This window comes from Lepeophtheirus salmonis, chromosome 2 (assembly GCF_016086655.4).
Source record: "Lepeophtheirus salmonis chromosome 2, UVic_Lsal_1.4, whole genome shotgun sequence".
NCBI lineage: Eukaryota > Metazoa > Arthropoda > Copepoda > Siphonostomatoida > Caligidae > Lepeophtheirus > Lepeophtheirus salmonis.
The window spans coordinates 21,187,026-21,198,237 of NC_052132.2; the positions used below are offsets into that span (position 1 = coordinate 21,187,026).

The following is an 11,212-nucleotide window of genomic DNA, read 5'->3' on the forward strand; positions in this document are numbered from 1 at the left end:
CGGAGTAGTTTGTTAAATAACATTAATCGTGTAGTCATTTTGAAAAAAATCAATTTTTATCCGTAAATAAATATTCACGAATTAAATTCAAATATGTATTCAAAAAAATATATATATTTTACAGAAAATTTAACGAAATATCTATTTTTTAATTCTAAAAAATATTTATTTTATCATTCCAAAAAATATCTAATTTATAATTCTAAAAAAATATTTATTTTTATTTATATTAAGATGTTCATAATTGCAAGAAAAGATCTTTAGTACCTTTTTAGACTTTCAACTTCTTGGATTATTATTATTGGTTGGTTTCGATTAATGGCTAAAAAAAGCCCAATATTGTCGTCTCATGATAAAATATAATAAAACATTACGATAGAGTATAATAAAAAAATATGGTAAAATCTAATGAAACAATATGGTAAAATGAAATGATATAATATGGTGTGGAATTAAAGTAGATGTGAATTATTTTTTAATAGTATCTGAAAACCGTAAAGTTATTCTCACCTCTTGGGAGAGACTGTTCCATATTCGTATAGTTCGATTAAAAAAGCTATATTGGAGGTAATTAGAATTTGCCGATGGCCGAACTAAGTAAAAATCGGAAGACGACGTAGTGTTGTACACCTTACTACATACTTTGGGCTTGATATTACAATCAGTCAGTCCATTAATAACTTTAAACATCATAACTACATCCTGAAGTTTCTTCCTCTTTATAAAGGGTGAGTCAAAACGAGCAGTTTTTGGATTGTAGAAATAAAACACATAAAATATTATATTATGGTAAAAATTTTATTATGAACCGAAAAAACAATCCTTTAAAATTACTTCTAGAAAATAATCCCCTATATATGTTGGCCGCAACTAGATTTTAAATGGTTCATTCTTTCGCACCAATTTTTGATGACGCGTTCGAGCATTGTGACCGGAATCTCACGAATAACTCGCTCAATATTTGCTTCCAATGCCTCAATCGTCGCTGATTTATCCACATAGACTTTTGCTTTTACGTAGCCCCAAAGAAAAAAGTCCAAAGGTGTGATTCACTGGGCCAAAACGTGAAATTAATTGCTCACCAAAATGATGTCCCAATAAGTTCATTGTTGAGCGCGTTGTGTGGCAAGTGGTACCGTTTTGTTGGAACCAAATATTGTGGAGACCATGTGCTTCAATTTGAGGTACCAAAAAGTATGTTACTGGTGCGATAACGTTTGCCGTTGACGGTAACGTGTTGGCTACACTCTCGGCTACAGCCGCAATATTTTCTACGCTGGCTGTTAGATGTACGTGGCCTTCCAGACGACGGGACATCCAAGCAAGTTGCTGCCCCTTCAAATTTTTCGATTATTCTGCGAATTGTGGATTCTGAAGGTCGATTATGTGGAACATAAGTTGGGCGTAATTTGTGAAAGGTTTCTTTCACAGAACGCTGATTTTCATAGTACAATTGAACAATTTGTACACGTTGTTGTGGTGTATATTTTTCCATGAAGAATTGTAAAACAATACTGAGTAAAAATGACGTATGAATTTGACAGAACTCACGCGCGCCTATCAAAAAACCCCTACTGGAAAAAAAACCTCGTTTTGAATCACTCTTTATATACACAGGAAGATGAGGCACCTTTGATATTAAACTCTAAAAAAAATTATAAACATACAATCATACAGGAAATCAAATCAGAAACATTACTTCCATCACTTTTATTTAATTAGGAAAGTGGGATTAAATCCAAACACAAGAGGTGAGACAAAAATGACTTAATGTGAAGTAATCTATCGATGAAAACAAGTTCATCAAGAAACGCTCTTCTCCAAGAGAAATATGATGAATTACGAAGGAACTGACAATTTCATAACTTTTTTATAGATATTCCTTATAAAATAAAATGTCTTCATTCTATGTGATTTAATAAGAAGCTCTCCTTCCATATTCACTAATACAGACGATTTGAATTAAAAGTTAGATCTGAAAGGAATAAAAGGAACTCTTGTATAAAAATTTAGCTCTTTTTTCGATAGAATAGATTCATACTTGATCATTGCTTTTGGAGTACTCTTTCAAATTTCACCACCAAAAAATGAAATTTTCCGACAAAATCTTTCACAAGACGATCCACAATTCCATGATTGAATACTTAAATCACAAATGAGGGGTTTCAATGGACGATCGGATAAGTCCCTATCTCTACGTTCATGATTCATAACTTTTTAACTATAATTAATTGTTCTCTTCTACACTTGTTATTTAATAGAAGAATTATTAATAATTTATTTTAAAAGTTCTAATATTGAGGTTGCGTAGCATGTGTCTATCCACATATTAAGGAATCCATAAATAAAGACAGGACAAAATATACTCAATTAATGATGAAAAAAAAGTGATGAAACAAGACGAATTGAAAATTTGTTGACAAAATTAACACTAAGTTGTTTGTAGTTTAAAAGAAATAAATGAAAATTGTACTTAATATAACCGAAACGCTTAGACAATGAAAATTGTCGTTTAAATAATGGAAATTGTCGCTCATATAGCAGAAACGTTAAAGTAATGTATATTGCTTTTTATATAAGAGGAACGTTAAAATTAGGGAAATTGTCTTTTACATAGTATTATTTTTCTCATCCATTTATCAAATCGTCACATTTTTTTTTTTTTGAAAGAGAAAAGTCTCGTATATCGACATACCATAACATTCGTTGGCAAATACATTTCGTTTAGTTCTGGCTGAAAAAATGAATGTTATTCCTTTTAGATATTTTTTTTGAGAATTCAACTCCATCACCATTTGGTAATTTGTAGCAGCTGTCAATAAAAATATATATTTTTTTATTTATTATAACTTTTTGGAAGATATATTTTTGCCAAATGTCTTTTTATAAATTGTTTTCAAATAAAACTAGTAAATTGAATCTTTCTGATGATGCATAGGACTAAATTTTCAATTCTACTCGAAGTACAAAAAAATACTTTAGGTTATATACCCTCTTTTTTGAGCACAAACAAATTTACAATCAAATTTTGAATATAATTAAATGTAGTAGGAAATAAGATTCACTACAGCTGGTGAACATAAAATTCATTCTTCAGATTACCAATTCCAAAAATGAGGCTGAGCTAAGAAATACTACGGATTTTCATATTTAATAACCCTATTCAACAAAATGAAGGTCTTGGAGCGCCCGGAGGCTGAAACCCACAATCATTATTGTTATTTAAGCCGTAGAATACGAAAATGGTCATTTAAACTTTCAACAGATATCGGTTGGCCCTTTAAACCCTCTTCAAGTTTTTAGAGTACAACTACGATTCAGTGCCATATTTCGACATAAAAATGAAAGTAAATATTAATTGATACAAACATTTTGACATTTAAAAAATGAATTATTCATTACTTTATCTTGATTAAAATGAATAAAAAATTTATTTAACTACCAAAAAATCGAATAAAATGAAATATCTTATTTAGAAGCTAATATCTTATTTATTTATTCTTCCTGTGCTGTATATGCGAGGACAGGAAATTTTGGGACCAGTAAATCCAACCCAGTCTTATGACCAGTCCTTTCAGTTTTTGGGACTGATCCTTAAGACCGTCGGTCCTTGGTACTGTTAGAATTTAAACTGTTAAAAAAAAGTTGAATGACGTCACCAAGGACCAAACTTTATCAGTTTTAGGACAATTATGCAGCACTGAACTGAACTAGACTGAGACTGAGCTGTACTGCAGGTTTCATTCCTTAATTAAGACGGACACACTACTACATATAGCCATTGCAGTATCCATTAAACAAGACATTAATACTTTGTTTTTGCACTTCCAACCTAAACTAAGGAACGCCATGACAAAAATATTTGAAACTCCGGTGATTGTAAAAATATGTCTGAGATATCTTTATAAAATATAAGATTAAATATGTGTCTCTTAAAAAAATGTGTTGAAATGTGTTTAGAATGGAATATTTAGGAACAATCTTCAGAAAGTTTTGAATACGAGTATTAAACGCTTCTCATATATTATATATAATCTTGAGATAATACATTTTTACATTTATTAAATTACAACTCAACATGCATAAATATCTTGTTTATAAATTCAAATATCTTCAAGAATATTCAGTGTTCCTATTCTTGATTTGCAATATATTTGAAAATTATGTGAAAGATACTTGAAAAGCATTTATTGATGTTTGATTTCACCAGGGGCGTTATATACTTTCATCATTTGGGGGGAAGGGGGAGCCCAAAAGATCAAACAACGTAATATAAATAGATTATATAGCGTGAGGCTTTGATAATAACAAACTCTGAGCAACTACCACAGCCGTACATGTGCAGGTAGGATGTTGTTTGTTGTTTTGACAGCCAGCAGAAGTTTTTGGGGTCAGTTAGAAAAATGACATCGTTCAAAGAAGTATTTATCCCACAATCGTGGAAAAGGCAGTGTGTCCTTGTTCCAATCCACGCCGGACGAGACAATGTTAAGATTTCTTATACTTCGTCAGATTCTTTGTTTGGATATTTAAGAAGGAACTGAAAGATTCTTGGGGTGATTATGAGTAAACAGCAAATCGTGTTGATCACAAGATAAGGTCAAACTTACTTCAAAAACGATTATATTAAATAAATAAAAAATTATGAATGTTTCATTTGGCATTGGTTTTATTGAAATCGGATGATTAGTTTAGGAGAAAATCAATTTAAAAAATGAAGATGATTGTTAAAAAAAGGACACAACCAATATATCTAATATCAAAAATATTAAGGGTTTCAGAAACTTTTTTTTTTTTTTGGGGGGCTTGACCCTCAATTTTTCACAAGGACAGTTTACAATAAGGTATGTAATTCCAATACAAACTTTCCCAAGCCAAATTTTCCAAAAGCCGAGCTTTCTTAGATCCCAGCTAAAGTACCATCAACAATGCCATGCAATTAGTGTAAAAAGGTCATGTGTCAGAGTTTTTGAAGAGAGCAGAAAAGCTAAGACGAACCTAAACATTAATTATCTGAGGAGCAAGGTGAAGAGGGCTCGCTCTTTCCCACTAAGAATTAATTGTCCTATAGTAATAGGCCGAAAAGTATACCAACTATCCCCGCTAGTTTCTGATATGAATCTTTCATTACAAAATTTCAAGTTGAATTGTTGTAGTTATCATGTAAGATGACATCTAAAACGTTATTTAGTCTATTTGAAGTATATTTTCGTGTATTTACATAATATATCTATTGACAATTCAGATATACATATTTATCATCGTATTTTATTGTGGTATTTGTTGAGGCTTATTTACATTATACAATGTCGTATAATCAGGTATCAATGAGCAAATAATCCCTATTTTAAATTTCTAAGTATTTATATATAGAAATATACTTAGTAGAGTTTCTCTACCAAGATCCCATTTTCCCTAAAGGTTGTTTGGGTTTGACAACTACGGGAAATCCATCATTTAATTATCTTATGATTGGAGTTTTATTTAATTAAACGTCAAATTCAATGTACATAAATCTCTCTGTTTTTATGATATATACATTGCAAATAATGTTATACGGATATATGCATCCATAATAAATGATGCCCTACGAAGCATCAAATTGTGTGCGAGGTCACTTTTTGCCAGTGGAACAGGTTGTGTACTTTCATACAACTCCCAGCTCTATCAAAAATGAATTCGTCCATCAATTACTATTCAGTTATTTTTTTGCGGTTTGGATCAGGTGACGGAATTCAAATTATATTTAAATTTTTTAGAGCCGAAAGTTAGTTTACTAAAACTATGGAAAATATAGTCATTTATACATCAAACACTAAAGTTCTTCTATGGAATCATCATACCCTTATATAAAAACTGATGATTTCTATAAAGAAAAATATATTCAAATGTAAAATACAGAGCAAATCGAACATAAACACAGCGCTAGGTGACTATATTTATATAAAGGTGAGGTAGCAAGGAAATTCTACAATTGTTTTTTTTTCATTATCAAGAGAAGAAGGAAAATTTAATGACATCACTGTTGATTTTTTAGTGAATTAAAGATGTAGGCGGAAGAGGCAGAAATTTATTAAATGGAATCAGAAGATTGGTTGGCCACTTTAGTCACATGTGGAGTCAGGGACGATGATGTTTACCAAAAACTTTTAGAAAACACTAAACAACTTAATTTGAAAGAGACTATTACCTTGTGCAGAACGAAACTGAATGTTAAAATGATTTAGTATTAAAGTTTATTAATATAATTTCAAAGGCCGATAATGATAAAAGTGGATTTGAAGGAAGAAGAAGTAAGAGTCAAGAAAACCCATAGATGAGATAGAGAAAATTAATATGTAGACAATGTGGATTTGAAACACATCAATACAGAAGACCATGTCCTGCTAAAGAGACGGAATGCCAAAAGTGTAGAAAGAAAGGTCATTATGCAAAAGTATGCCGGTCTAAGAACATAAGTTCAGTATTATTCATCAATTCAGTTTTTGGATGTGAACTGAATACAATTCCAATTGATATTCTGAATGTAAATGTATTAGGAATAAAATTTAAATATGTGATAGTAGTACAATGGCTTCTATTGCAGGCTTAAGAGTTTACGACGATTTAGATTTACCATCAAACAAACTATGGCATCCATCTACTAGCGCCAAGATAGTCAGAGTGAACGGCTCAAGACTGGAGGTTATTAATAGTATGAAACTAATATTTAGACTCGGTAATCGCCAACATAGAGAGATCAACTATTTTGTGAAGAATATTGGTGAGGAGGATAGGCTTTTATCACAACATGCGTGTATGGGATTGGGAATTATGCACCCAGATTTCTCTATACAATTAAAGGAATAATGGATTAGTCAATCGTTAGTGAATGCAAGTATTAAACGTAATAAAACTCTAGATTTTAATATATCAGAAAAAGTCAAAATTGATCTTTTGCAAGACTTGATAGCCGAATTTTCAGATAAGTTACCTGTAATGAAGAACTTAAGATGATGAAATTCCCTCCGATGAAAATAGAACTTTTAGCTTCATGGATCAAGACAAATTCCATTTTGCTACAGAGATCAAATTAAAGAAACGCTAGAAGACATGGCGAAGAAAGACGTAATAAAGAAGATCGACGATAAGGTGACAGAATAGGTCATCCAATTGTTGTTGTACCAAACCTAATGAAAAAATATGGTTAATAATAGATCTTACCAAATTAAATTCTCAAGTAAAGAGATTAGTTCACCCTATGAAGACACCTAAAGAGGCTGTTTCGGAAATTAATCCGAAATCAAGATACTTTACCAAATTTGATGGAGTAAATGGATATTAGCAAATGCCTCTCGAGGAGAGAAGTCAGAGATTGACTACATTTATAACACCATATTGTAGATTCGATTTTAAGCGAGCACTAATGGGTTTCATTTCTACTGGAGATGCATATAATTGTAGATACAATAAGGTTTGAAAGGAATTCATAATGGTCATAAAGTTGTTAATGCCTTTCTTGTGGATGATGAAAATTTTAATTATATTATTAAGTTATAAAGTATACGGTATTACGCTGAGCGAGGAGAAATTTCAATTCGCAAGTGAGGAAATCAATTTTGTTGGCTACAGAATTTGTAAAGATGGGATAGCATGTCCCTCTTTTCCCGTTTTCAAATTAATGATTATTTTCTTCGTGAATCTCCATTTTTAAAGGATAGTAATTCTGCTTACATTGAAGGCCGTAAAAAAAAGTCGATTGTTAGAACAATTAATGTTATGGCTGAGATATACTTCAAAAGTTTACGAAAGACTTCCTTTGTTGAATTACAGAAGATGAGGAACAAACGCAATTTCCACTACGTTGCATTCATGAACACAAAAAGATATCCTGAATGTAAAAAGACAAAACACTGAAAAGAAAATAAATCCAAAAACATTAATTTATTGAGTTATTATGTAAAATTAATCCTAATAGTATATGAAATAGAGTCATATTATTTATCAACTCTTAAAGATACAATCAACATTATCACTTTATGTAGAGTAGGGGGGACCAAGGAAAGTTGAAACACGTTTTACTGAATTACTTGGATATACTTTAAATTAGACAAAAAAAAATTTTTTACACAACAGACTAATTGTGAAACGAGTTAAAATACAATTATGATAAGTCATTTTTGTAGAATCTATATACTTTAAGCTCTCGTCGGCACCAGTTATCGATATCTTAAAGATTTTTTTTTTCATAATTGTGTAGATGAGATCAAATAGAAAAGAAATGGAGGATATCCATTTTGAAAAATTAATTTCAAATTTATGGGGCACCTAAACCTTTATATGTATATAGTCAGATCGCTAACACAAAAATACACTATGTATTTTGTTATCAGCTGTCGATTATCTCCTTTCATATGATACTTCATGGCTATTTCATATTGTATTATTTTTTATTATTGAACAAAGTAATATGTTATTCTATACTTATACTCCATTTCCAAAAAAGAACAAGGAATGCCATTTTTTGATGATCCCTCGTCGTTTATATAATATATATATTGACCATTATTATATTACTTAGGAAAATTATCATACAGTATCGAATAAAATACCCTGGTTTCACTGCCAAAATTGGGAAAATGTCAAGTTTCGAATTCGTATAAGTAATACATGTTTTCTAAAACAAAATTTTATGCCAACTTCAAATCTGAAATCTGATATACAAAATATGCAATGGTTCTTTAGATATACCCCTTTTTGTTAAGGTATGTCTAATCAGACGGAAAAAAATATCCCTTCATCATTATCAAGTTCTACAAATGAATCAATTAGTCAAATAACCTGCAGTTGTTTTGTGACAAATTAGACCTTGTTTAAGTCAATATCCAGAAGCTGCTGGTCATATGATTGTGTAATATCACGCGTTCCAAAATATGGATATTTTGCTCAAAAATCGAGTTTCTGTTACTTCGTAAAAAAAAAAAAATTCCAGAAGTATTATGTCGTTTGACTCAATTTGCGGATCATTTTCATAAAGAAGTATATTTTGGACATAATTGATAAAGTTTTCACGAATTGCTCATTCTATATTTTGGTTAAGGTCTCTCGTAATGCGAAATTTTGCAGTAAATTTTAAATGCGTAAATCGTAAAAAAAAGAAAAAAATCAGCAATACTTCAGCTGGTAGGAAAATAATAAACACATCAGCCTAAAACATACTATTTTAGGTACAAATGATCAAATTTTCTAGTATTTAGCTCCTAATTTTTTTATTTACCATCCATTTTAATTATCGACGGTATTTTTTTCCACACACCAATAAAGTTAGGGAGTAGACGCAATATTTTTATTTTTTTAAATGTTTCTGTACGAGAAATAGGATAACTTAGGTATCAATTTAAAGCTTATTAAATTTCCAATGAAATGATATGTAAATCAAGTCTGTAGTCCTTTCTTATCAGTAGATATGACTACCTTAAGCCAGGAATTTATCTAAAAGTGTGAATGTTTTATACCGTTTGTCACTTGAGACATATTTTTTAAATGGTCATTTCACAAAAGTTATGGTAAAAAAAAACTGAACAAATAGTTTTATTTTAAAGTTCTGGCCACTATCTATCATTTATACATAAATAAAGGTTTTTTAAATGTACATTGTAGATTCTGTAAGCTTACAAAATTGGATTTCAAAAATTTTGTAACGCAAAAACAGTCATTTATGGGGGAAAAAGTGTCAAATTTCTTGGCTAAACAACACAAAATACAGGATTGAAACTTAAAAAATCATAATTTAAAGCCATTTTTACTTATTAAACAATTCTCAAAAATTTATTTTCTACCCTAAATATTATTTGAACATTTTTGGCAGTGAAACAGGAGTCAAATCTACAAACATGTCATATATGTAATTTATTTTAAAAAAGATGAATAGATAATATGACAGTGATAGTCTAGGATAAAATAATATATAGATAGTGGTTGCTGTGAATGACTTATTTGACTAACTACCAGATGATTTTGGGCCTTTTTTATAAAGAAAGGTTGTGTGATACAACAAAGGTAACAACATGGCTGTTAATATGCCTATTTATTACTAATACAAGTTGAATATTTTGGTGAATTATGACGGCGCTAACTTCTTCTTCAGATCATAAATATTTGTTTTTATATCTTATATCTTTGGTTGTGCTTTATCCGCATGTAGATGTTTTTTTATATTGAAAACAGTATATGAAATCACAAAACTAACGAAAGTATGGAATAAGCTCGGAGTATCCCAGCCTTACAATGGTCAAATAAAGAGCAACACCAAGTAGAAACATGTGACCGAAGCACGGAGTGAGAGGAGTCATATAAAGCTCTGAAGTTATATTTGATCTCACAGGCAAAGATTTATAATGCTTTATATTTTATTACTTTTATTAGTGTATATAGATGGGTAAATTTTTAGACAAAGCAGGAAAATCATTTTGTAGATAAAGATGAAATTACTGAGAAGTGCCAGTCGTAATTATATATTCTTTTATTTACTTCATTATCAAAAGAATGAAAATGACTTATTTTATTGACTAAATGCGGCTACAGTTTATCTATGAACTAAGTCTTCGTTGAACTATTTAAATATACCTTCACTAATCGAATTTGCTATTTTGGATAGGGGTAACATATTTCTGGGAACTGAGGTGTTACTATTATCCAGATTGGATTATATCTATAGTATTTGATTGAAATAATTTTTTTAATTTGATACACATGGGTAGGAGAGAATGGGCATAGTTGGAACCTTTTTTTCTATTGGCCATATTGATCAGAGTTGGTTGAACTTAGACACGCCTTAATTTATCACAAAATTTATACAGTGACCGGAAGATTCACCCCAAGGAATTTTTCTCTAGAATATTTCGCCCTCCGGAAGTTTTCCCCGCCTTTGTATACTTATATATTACATGTATCTTGGGGTCTTCCTTCACATGAAGTCCCTTATAATTCAATTTATTTTGCATGGAATAACTTAAAATGAGGTTTTTTTAATTCAATATCAATGTAAAACATTAATATTAAATAAATATTCCTTCGTTATATGAATTTCTACAGTTTTTTAACGGTGTACATACTTTAAGTCAGAGAAAATAGAAAGAAAGAACACAAACAAATAAATTTGAATAAACAGAGGTCATTACTGCAACTTCAAGTTTTATAAATTTTGTGTCTCCAACTCTGAGTAAAAACTCCA

At 30.3% G+C, this 11,212-nt stretch overlaps 1 protein-coding gene across 1 annotated transcript in view; it reads left to right on the forward strand.

Annotated features, from left to right (window-relative positions):
* Positions 1-11,212, forward strand: part of LOC121113868 (uncharacterized) — a 100,796-nt gene that overhangs the window by 59,329 nt on the left and 30,255 nt on the right. The gene's annotated exons all lie outside the window — the stretch shown is intronic.